This window comes from Chenopodium quinoa, unplaced genomic scaffold (assembly GCF_001683475.1).
Source record: "Chenopodium quinoa cultivar QQ74 unplaced genomic scaffold, ASM168347v1, whole genome shotgun sequence".
Classification (NCBI taxonomy): Eukaryota; Viridiplantae; Streptophyta; class Magnoliopsida; order Caryophyllales; family Amaranthaceae; genus Chenopodium; species Chenopodium quinoa.
In genome coordinates this window covers 911,410-923,485 of record NW_018744092.1, presented here as the reverse complement: position 1 = coordinate 923,485, position 12,076 = coordinate 911,410, and positions in this window count along the sequence as shown.

Below are 12,076 nucleotides of genomic sequence, written 5' to 3'. Positions count from 1 at the left end.
TTCTTAAAGCTACCTACAATGTTTACTTTTGGTAAACATCACACTCTAATCCTTTTTAGACTTTTTTTTGGAATAAAGTCCACCAAGAAATTTTATGGAGAAGAGTGAGGCCTGAAGCTATACCAGTATCTCCTTTCAAAAAAACAAAACAAGCTATACCAGTATTTAGTGCTTCTAATTCAACGTGGGTTTAAATAATTGTGTCAACTCAATTATAACTAACACAACTACAAAGTGTTTCTTTTATTTTTCAATTTTTCCTTGGATCCTCATATTTTATGAAATAATTTACGAGTTATTAATTTATACTATTAATCACCCAACTAATTTCGAAAATTTGTACTAATTTCGAAAATTTGTACTATGGTCTTAGGACTACGGCACATGGTCACTAATAAAAGGTGATCATCAATTCTTTAGTGTTTGCTCGGACATGACAAGTTTTTGTTGTGTATCTCGTTCCCCTTGAATTGGTCTAGGGAGTAACGTACTCTCTCAGGCCGATTCTATGCCTTTAAAGCTATGTTTTATTCTCCTTATTTTTAATTATGTGATTTGATTAAACTTATGTTATCTAATATAATCTTACATTATTTTTTTGTGATCTAATCTGACGGCCTAATCTGATTAAAGTTTGACGTTATATATGCGCTAATCCATAGGGATAAAAAATACATTAAATGGGGTCTTATTAGATTTAAATTAATGTGGATTTTTTTAATTTTTATAATTTTTTTCATTATTTTTTTTCATTACGAAATCAAAGATATTTACTGATTAAAAAGTCACACAAAAATTTATGATCAAAACTTATTTTTTATGATGTGATCTGATTTAAACTTATTTTTCTGATCTAATCTCATTTGAACTTATTTTTCTGATCTGATCTGAAATAAGTAATAAGATATTTATTTTAGCTATTCATAGTCTAAATTGGTCTATTATTTTTCTCAATGATTTTCTATTAGTATTTTTTCGTTTCTAAAATGTCTTCTCTTTTTTACTATAAAATGTAACATATGATTATTAATAAATTATTTATTGAAATAAAAAGTGTGATAAAGATCTACATAGTGAGATCATTCAGAAAACTATGTGTGCCACGTGTGTCACGTCACCGTTCATAATTCATGGCATAGAAAGAGGTTTGAACCCTAATCTCATGGAATGAATACCACACGTCTTGCCATCTTAAGTAGCAATAATTTATGGTCTATTCATCCACATAAATGTATTTAAATGTAGAATAAAAAATAACATCCAAACAAAAAAAAACTTATATTACTCTTTATATTATCTTCGATATTCGACATTATATTCCAAATTATTAATATTAAAAAATTTAAATACTTTTGAAAAAAATAATACTCAAAGTAACATTCGGGGCAACGCTCGGGTCCCACATTAGTTTTAATCTATTTCAGGTGTCCGGGTGTGTAATACCCCGTATTTTTATACGTATTTTAACTTAAATAAGTAGTTCTTAAAGTATTTAAATAATTCAAAATGAATTATGTATGGTGTTTCATTAATTTAAAAAGAATTATTTTAATTAAAAGTTTATTTTTAATTATTTAACAATCTTGAAAATATTTTATTTCATGATTTGGAAACTTTGGGGCATATAATTTTATAAAAAAAGGAAATTTTAAAGTCCATGGTATTTAAGGAAAGTCAAAATACTAGTTTGAATAGGAAAGAGATCATTAAGGGTAAAAAGGAAATTTAAGTCAAGGAGAGTTTTAGAAAGGGAGTATAAATGCCCATCACATGGACAAATTAAACTTTGTCCAAGGTGGAGAATACCCTAGGTAGCACTGTCTTTCTCTCTCTTCTTATTTTCTCTCTTTTTCTCTTATTTTTCCCCTTTCCCTTTATTTTTATTTTTGTTTCAATCACCACTCACACACACACCACCACCAGCCGGCCACCACCAGCGAGCGCCGGCAGCAGCAGTACTGACCGGCAGGCGCGGCGGCAGCCTTGCCGCGGTGGTGCTGTGCGCACACCTTCAAAAAAAAATTCTTTCTTTTTGATTTTTAATTAAATCTACCCTTATCTAATTATTGTTTTTGGGTTTTGTGATGATTTTTATGATGTTTGATAATAAGTATCTTGTATATAAATTTTTAGATTTGGTTTTGAATTAAAAAGCCTCAAATTATAAATTCTAGGTTTCTAAGTTTATGTATATTGATGAAAATTGTTTATGGGTGATTTAAATTATTGAAATAAGTGTTTTAAAATACATTTACAGCAATTTTAAATGATATAATAAAGCTGAAATTTTTATATAAGCTATAATTATGTTTCTCGAAAGGAATTTTAATTACCCATTAATTGGGAATAAAATTAAGGGTGTTTAATTAAATTTTAGCTTGTTTTAGAGGGTTTATGAGTGATTTAAAGAGTGTATATATTGCTGGAAATTTGTGTGGAATAGGTATTAATGCCTCTTCGTAATTTTGGTTTGTAAGAGGTTTCCAAGTGAGTGATTTTAGTTAGTCGTTGCGATTTTGAGATCATATTCAAGGTACATTCGCGTACTTGGTAATTATTTGAATAGGTAGAAGCGTGCTAGGTTTTGATAAATTAATTCTAAGTAGTATCATGATAGGTGTTGGTTGGAATTTGTTGATTGGATTGATGTTGGTAAATGATTTGTGATGTATGAATTATTTATGATGAATTGGTGATTGGAATTAATTATGTTGGAATGTTGAATATGAACCACACTTTTATTGTTGGCATGATAGAGAGCATGTTTAATTAAACTAAATGTTTAATTTGATTTGGAATATGAAAAGGAAATTTTATTATGGTTCATATAATTTTTATTGATGCTATAAACATGAGGAAGAAGCTATTTAAGTGTCTATGTACACGAGGATTAAATTATATTTTGGGGCTTAAGTGCACTTAAGGTGTTCTAAACACCGAGGGATAGGATTTGTGGTGCTTTATGCGCTTAAGGTGTCTTTGACACCGAGGTAGATTAAAAAGGGTTCAACTATTAAAGTTTATGTGGTCACTAATTATTCAAGAATTAAATTGGTATGTTTGATTGCTTGAATGAATTATAATGTTTGATTGTATTATGGTTTGAGAGTCATCACCAAGTATAATAATATGTAACGTAACGTAAAGTGAAGGAAATTACGCACCAAAACTCTTGGAACGTATATACCTTGAGTATGAACATATGGGGGGAGTTATGCGACTTTATATTTGACCATAACTTCTACTGGGAGTACAGGACACTGTATATTCCTTTTTATTATACGCAAGAATTCCGTCACTTACGAGTTGTTCTTTTATACTGTCACGGTTAGCTCCCGTGTTAGTATCCTTTTAATGGGGCAGGTTAGGGGGAAACCCATGTAATGCGTAATCAAATTAAATGGACACTGGTATTTATCTAGTTAAGTGTTGAATATCTTGTATGCTTGTTTACAGGTGCAACAAGGTAAGTTGTGTGATGATAGGATGAAAGCATGATAGTGTGTTTTATTACGCTTATGTACTCAGCATTGCTGATTGTGTGTTGTATGTTTGTTTGGCCTTGTCTTTACCTTGGCCCTACGACAACCCATTTCTAATGGCGAGTAATGGGGACAAGTAGAGAGAAGTTTTTCAGGTGATGAAGCATTTCATGATGGCATGAGTGAGGAGCGAATCATGCTTAGTTTCCATAAGAATATGATGTGATTTATTTGCTTTGAATATTATTTATTTTATTATGCTCATGAGACTAACTTAACGGTTTTCATTATTGTTTGGTTTTAAGGGCCTACAATGGTTCCAAGTTGTAGGTTGACTTTGTTTGACTTTACTTTCGTTTGGTTTGACTTTTAAGTTGACTTGTTTTGAATGGTTTTAAAGAAAGTCTTTTGTTGTGTGTCTTTGATATTTGCCTTAGCCGTTTTCACGATGGATGTAATGTCTTAGATTTTCCTATTTCGTATGTTAAAAAAGCAAAACAGGTATTTTAAAAGAAAGGAATTTCTAGGGTGTTACAGGATGTGACATTATTGTTAATATCATGGGCTATAACATTATAAATATACATTACGGAAAATGATCGGATTGCATGAGGTAGTGCCCGGAAAGCGATTTGATCTTTATGATGAATTAGGCCAATATGCATTCGAAGAGAAGCTTGGGCTATAGCTAATTTTTCCACAACAATTTATGGTTCAAGCAGGCAGTGATATTGTTCATATGGTTACTGGAGGTAATTCGCTCATGAATTTTATAATATTGTTAAACCAATGGATCACCGATCAAGCTTACGGATTTCGTCACGATGTATGCGGCCATTGAATTCCTCCTCTTCAACATCAAGCCTCTAGGACATATGCTCAAGGCTAATGACCTTAGATTTTAAAAAAACAACTTGAAATTCAAATTATTCTTTTCTTTTCGACCTTGAAAAAGTAAGAAATATATTTTGAAAAAAATATATCCTCCAAATACCTTATTTTCCAATTTTTGTAATTGCCATATCTAATTATCTAAAAAATTTCCCTCCAAAACTCCCTATTTTATTACCAGAATCTTTATTTGAGAATATTAGTATATTATAAAATATTCCAAACATTTTAGGATTAATAAATTCCTTTTTATTTGTTCAATTTTTTTTTCTATATATTCACCAAAAAATATTATTTTAAATCTTCAATAATTTTTTTTATATTTGCCAAGAATATAATAATAATAATAATAATAATAATAATAATAATGATTTAATATTCAAGCTATTAACTAATTTAAAATATCACTTGTTAATTATTTCAAATGCCTCTACACAAATTTTATATTCACTATATATTCAAGTTTTATGCATAAAAATGACAATTCACTTTGTATATATTATCACAAATTTAGAACACACGGAGTATTAGATGTGACTATAATAATATTATGTTTGACAATTGTAATAACACGTTTAATTCTAAAGAAATTAAATGTAAAATTTCAATCAAATTTTTAAAAAATACGTAACTAAATAAATTAATTTTTTGTAAGTATACATAAAAAAATAATGTTTCTGTGACATTTGATTGAGATAAACTATTACTTTTGACGTTCATAAAGTACATATATACCAAAAGACACACTTGATATAGTGACAAGTGGAAGCTCCTTAAGCATCCTTCATTATTATATTTTTTGGTAAATATCTACCTAAAAACTTTTAAGGTTGTAAATAAAAATGATCAAACTGTTACAAAATATAAAAATTGTGTATGCCCATTATGGCTTGTAACTCCTAATATTATGACTCTCCTTGTAACCCCCATATACCTTTACTCCACATTGTAACTCCCACATGATGACATGAATGGACTCTTTATTGTTCATATAGGTTACATATTCTCATCATGTATATATATGGGACGGTCTAATGAAATGATAGATGAACACATTACCATCTACATCTCTCTCTAATATTCTCCTTTTCCCTTATTTTCATAAAACGTTACGAGCACCAAAAAGCGGAGGAAACCATAGTCAAATAACAGAGGATCATAATCATCTATGTAAGTTATATATATATATATATATATATATATAGATTCTTACAAATTTTGATGAATCATGCCGCATATACTTGTTATATATTACGAAAATTATGCATAAGGGGGTTACGAATATCATGAATCAAATATAGGGGTTAACTTTATTGAATTGTTATGGACATTCACGTACACATACTGGTTCATAATTACATAATTATATTTTTAGATTTTTGTAATATAAGATCATGCATATGTATATTGGTACATAATATCTTCCCTAATTTTGATATCATTTGATATAATGTTAATCGATAAGTATTATAAGTCTCTTTGATTGATTATTAAACTCTTACATTTTTTTTTTTTTTGACAACAGCAGAAAGAAAGTCAAAGCGTACAAGAGAATATCTGGTGCCTTCTTCCCTTGCTGAGAAGTAACAAGAAAGGTCGAAGAGGCAATTCCAAAAGACCCCCCAGGATCAGTTTTTGTAGCTGTTAAAGAGTCGATGGTCTAGCCAATACCATACCATACCATACCATACATATTGTTATGTCAGACTTATATTTGAGATTTCCCAACTTAGTTTAATGTCACTTTTCCCGAAAGTAATAGCATTCATATTTCCTTTGTATTTGACTTCATTTATTAGGAGAATGTTAGACTTTGTGAGTGCACTAGTAATTTCTACTATATTTTATCATGGTTGCTACTGATTTAATTTATTATCATGACTTTGTTTTAGTGCTGCAACATTTTTATGTTGATCCATGCATTACTCTTGATTAGTGTTTCGGTCTCTAATTAAAGTTTGCTTGTTAAATTTAAGTATATATGATTATCATACATAGTTAAATTAACAATAATATAGGATCTTAAAATATTAGCAAGCCTTGATATTATGCATTATTTGGTTATAATAGTACTGCTTAATTTTATTTATTTTGCCGATACATATTAACACTTTTTATTATCATCTATTATGTTTTGACATGTATATATTTGATATTTTATGAGATCTAATTTTGAACAATATTTTGTATAGTGAAAAATGTCGAATCTTGCCAAACTTGAATTTGAGGCCCTTGATATTACTGGAAAGAATTATTTATCATGGGTGTTAGATGTTGAAATACACCTAGATGCTAAAGGGCTTGGTGAAACTATCAAGAAGGGTAATGAGGCAACACCTCAACATAAGGCTAAAGCCATGATTTTTCTTTGCCATCACTTCCATGAAGGGCTTAAAAATGAATATTTAACTGTGAAAGACCCACAAATCCTTTGGAGTAATCTAAAGGAAAGGTATGACCACCAAAAAACAGTGATACTCTCTAGAGCTCGTTATGATTTGTTGAATTTGAGGTTACAAGATTTTAAATCTGTTAGTGAATATAACTCAGCTATGTTCAAAATAACTTCTCAATTGAAATTATGTTGAGAAAATATTACTGATGCAGAAATTCTTGAAAAGACATACTCCACTTTCCATGCAAATAATATTGTCCTGCAGACACAATATAGAGAAAAAGGTTTTCAAAAATATTCTGAATTGACATCTTGTCTACTTATGGCTAAGAAAAATAACGAGCTATTAATGAAAAATCATGAATCACGTCCTACTGGCTCTACTTCATTCCCCGAAGCGAATGTGACAACCCATAACGGGAAAGAAACTAAAAACAAAGACCATTCCAGCAGTAATGGTTGAGGTAGAGGTCCCGATCGCGGTCGTGGCCAATGGTGCGATCGCGGTCATGGGCGTGGATTTAGTGGATATGGTAGAGGTCGTAGAGGTCATTTCACAAACTCACATTCCCACCAGAAGTGGGAACGTAAGGATGATAAAGTTGAGAAAGAGAAAAGTGAGACCAATATATGTTACCGTTGTGGAGTAAAAGGTCATTGATCTCGGGTGTGTAGAACTCCAAAGCATCTTGTTGAACTTCACCAAGAATCATTGAAGAAAGGAAAGAAAGTTGAGGCAAACCTTGTTCTTGAAGATGGTGAAGGTGGTTTTGATTTTGGCAATGCAAATCATTTAGAAGTTGCTGATTTCTTCACTTCCGCATAAGGGAATAATTTTGATTTTGGCAACGCAACTCATCTAGAAGGTGTTGATTTCTTCACTTCCCCGGAAGGGAATTATTAAATTTATATTAATTTGTGTCATCTTTAAGTATTAGACTTAATCTAGTGATTTACTTATGTTAATTTTAATGGTTGTAATAAAGACTTTATATGCTTTATGAATTTATGAACTATTTGGATGTTTTTTTTATTGATTTATTTATTTATCATCATTAATTTTATGCTTAATATTTTGACATGTATTTTATTTCATGAAGAATATGAATACCACTCAAGTTCAGTTTGCTATGAATGGTGAAGAATTATGTCTTACTGACAGTGCAACTACTCATACAATACTTAAAATTAAAAAAATATTTCTCTCATTTGATGATGAAAAGAATTAATGTGAGTACCATATCAAGTAGTACAAATATCATTGAAGGCTCCGGAAGAGACAGCATAAAATTATCTTGGGGAACTGAAATTAAAATAATTGATGCATTATACTCCCCACTGTCTTAAAGAAATTTATTAAGTTTTAAGGATATTCTCAACAATGGTTATAATATTGAGACAATCAATGATGAAACTAACGAATTCCTTCAAATCACGAATATTACTCGAGGCACAAAGCATGTTTTGGAGAAATTCCCTACATTCACCACTGTTTTGTACTACACAAAAATCAACGCTATTGAAACTCATGCTATAGTAAACAAGAAGTATACTGATAACTTTGTTGTTTGGCATGACCGGTTAGGCCATCCCGGTTCAATGATGATGCAACAAATGATTGAGAATTCATGTGGACATTCTTTGAAGAGCCAACACGCAGATTCTTCATAATAATTTTCCATGTGCTGCTTGCTCAGAAGGTAAGTTGATAATTCGCCCATCACCAGCTAAGATAAATTTTGATTCAATTAGTTTTCTGGAACGTATACAAGGAGATATTTGTGGACCCATACATTCCCCATGTGGACCATTTAGATATTTTATGGCTTTAATCGATGCATCGACTAGGTGGTAACATGTATCCTTGTTATCAACTCGCAACCTGGCGTTTGCGAGATTAATTGCCCAATTAATTAAGTTACGGGCACATTTTCCAGATACTCCTATTAAGACTATTCGTCTTGATAATGATGGTGAATTTACTTCTCAAACTTCGAATGATTATTACATGTCCATTGGGATAAATGTTGAAAATCTTGTAGCACATGTTCATACACAAAACGGTCTGGCAAAGTCATTAATTAAACGTCTTCAGTTAATTGCCAAACCATTGCTTATGAAATCCAACCTCCCAATTTCTGCTTGGGGACATATTGTGTTACATGCAACAACACTAATTCGCATCAGAACAACAAGTTATCACAAGTTCTCCCAATTACAATTGGTTTATGGACAACAAACCAAATATTTCCCATCTAAGAATTTTTGGATGTGCAGTTTATGTCCCAATAGCTCCACCACAACGCTCTAAGATGGATCCTCAAAGGAGGTTGGGAATATATGTTGGATTTGAATCCCCATCAATAATTAAATATCTTGAGCTAACAACATGGGATTTATTTACGGCTGTTTTTGCAGATTATCATTTTAACGAGTCACTTTTCCCAACATTAGGGGGAGAAAAAAGAGAGCTGGAAAAGGAAATTAAATGGAATAAATTATCATTATCCTATCTTGATCCTCGAACTAAACAATGTGAACTGGAATTTCAAAAGATAATTCATTTACAAAGTTTAGCAAATCAATTGCCAGACTCGTTTGCCGACCCAAAAAGAGTGACTAAGTCACATATTCTAGCTGTAAATGCTACATTTAAAATAGATGTTCTGGAAGGATAAAATAAATTTGCTAATGAGTCTTAACCACATCAGAAACGTGGAAGACCAATAGGTTCCATAGATAAGAATCCTCGGAAAAGAAAAGGAGCAATGATTGATGATGGTCAAGTTGAAGAAACAGTTTCCGAAAGGTCTCTGGAAGAGACTTTAGACATGATACAAGAAGAAATTCGAGTACCTGATAGTGAAAAAAATTTCAACAAATTATATCGTGTTTGGAAATCTAGAATTACATGGAACTGAAGTCAAATCGACGTCGACAATGTTTTTGCATGAAATGTGGCATTAGATGTTATAGGATCATGAACCAAAATCCATTGAAGAATGTAGACAAAGAAATGATTGGCCAAAATGGAAAGAAGCAATTGAAGCAGAATTAAAATCTCTTGAAAAAAAAGAGAAGTATTCGGACCTATAGTCCATACACCTAAAGGTGTAAAGCTAGTGGGATATAAATGGGGTGTGCGAAATAGAAATGAAAATGGTGAAGTTATAAGATATAAGGCACGATTAGTTGCACAAGGATTCTCACAAAGACCCGGTATTGATTATGAGGAGACATACTCTCCCGTGGTGGATGTAACTACTTTTAGATTTTTGATTAGTCTAGCAATAATAGAAGGACTTGACTTACGTTTGATGGATGTAGTCACAGCTTATTTATATGGCCCACTGGATAATGAAATTTATATGAAGCTCCCAGAAGGATTTAAGCTGCCAGAAGCAGCAAAATCTAGTTCTCGAGAACATTTCTGTATTAAATTGAATAAATCTCTTTATGGATTGAAGTAGTCTGGGCGTATGTGGTATAATCGTCTGAGTGAGTATTTGTTAAAAGAAGGTTATAAGAATGATCTTATCGGCCCATGTATTTTTATAAAGAAATTTGGATCAGGATTTATAATAATTTTTGCAGTGTATGTTGATGATTTGAATATCATTGGAACTATTGAAGAGATTTCAGTGACTGTCGATTGTTTAAAAAAAGAGTTTGAAATGAAAGATCTTGGAAAGACAAAATTTTGCTTGAAGTTACTATGGAATCCTTGCGCATCAATAAACATACACAGAAAAAGTCCTTAAAAGATTTTCTATGGATACAACACATCCATTGAGCAACCCTATGGTTGTAAGTCGCTTAATGTAGGGAAGGATCCTTTCCGATCTCGGGAAAATGATGAAGAAATTCTTGGCCTTGAAGTTCCATATCTAAGTGCAATAGGAGCACTAATGTACCTTGCAAGTCATACACGACTTGACATATCATTTTCAGTCAATTTATTAGTAAGGTTTAGTTCATGTCCCACCCAAAGGCATTAGAATGGAATTAAACATATACTTCGTAACCTCCAAGGTATGAAGGATATGGGTTTATTCTTTCCTAAATTGTCTAAAGAAAATTTGATTGGTTTTGCAGATGCAGGTTATTTATCTGATCTACATAATGCTCTATCACAAATTGGATATGTGTTCACATATGGTGGTACAACCATTTCTTGGTGTTCCATGAAACAAACCATTGCAGCTACTTCTTCCAATCATTCTGAGATTTTAGCAATTTACGAGGCTAGTCATGAATGTGTATGGTTAAAGTCAGTAATTCAGCATCAACATATAAAAGAAGTTTGTGGTTTATCATCTGGAAAAGAAGCACCAACGACTCTATATGAGGATAATGCAGCTTGTATTGCTCAACTTAAGGAAGGATACATCAAAGGTGACAGAACAAAGCACATCTCACCCAAATTTTTCTTCACTCATGATCTTCAGAAGAATAGAGATGTAAATGTTATGCAGATTCGTTAAAGTGAGAACTTAGCAGACATATTTACTAAGGCTCTTCCAACTGCAACATTTAAAAAGTTAGTTCATCGTATTGGATTGTATCGTCTCAAAGATATTCAGTGATATTATAATGAGGGGAAGTAATTGCGCGCTGCACTCTTTTACCCTTATCCATGGTTTTTTCCCACAGGGTTTTTCCTGGAAAGGTTTTTAATGAGGCAGAATATAAGCGCATTAAATCTCTCTTTTTCCCTTATCCATGGTCTAATGAAATGATAGCTGAACACATTACCATCTACATCTCTCTCTAATATTCTCCTTTTTCCTTATTTTCATAAAGCAAACCACATTTTTTAGATAGCTTCAAATACATTATATATATATCGTAAGGATTGGTGGAGGAAGATTTTTGTGGATGATTATACAAAATTCTCATTTTTGATTCATATACCGACCCCACTTTTAGGATTAAAGCTTTGATTGATAAATATATATCAAACATTAATCCTTAAACAAAAATCATAACAAAATACAAAATTCTATGCTTATAAATGACACCGAAAGAACATTGTATACAAATCTAAAATACACGAGCAAAAAAAAATTCAAAACGATTCTCTCCTTGATTTAAGGAACTGATTTGTCATTTATATTCTTTGATTTGAGGATTTGATTTACTATTTATTAATAGAATATTTTTAGTGAATATAATTTCATTTTTTTCATATAAAAACGAGGAATTGATTTTACATAAAGAGAGAAACAATGGTAAATTTTGAATTTTAAAGTAATTTAATGCGCAATTACGAAGTTGATTTTATCGTTCCAATAATGAATCATTTAAT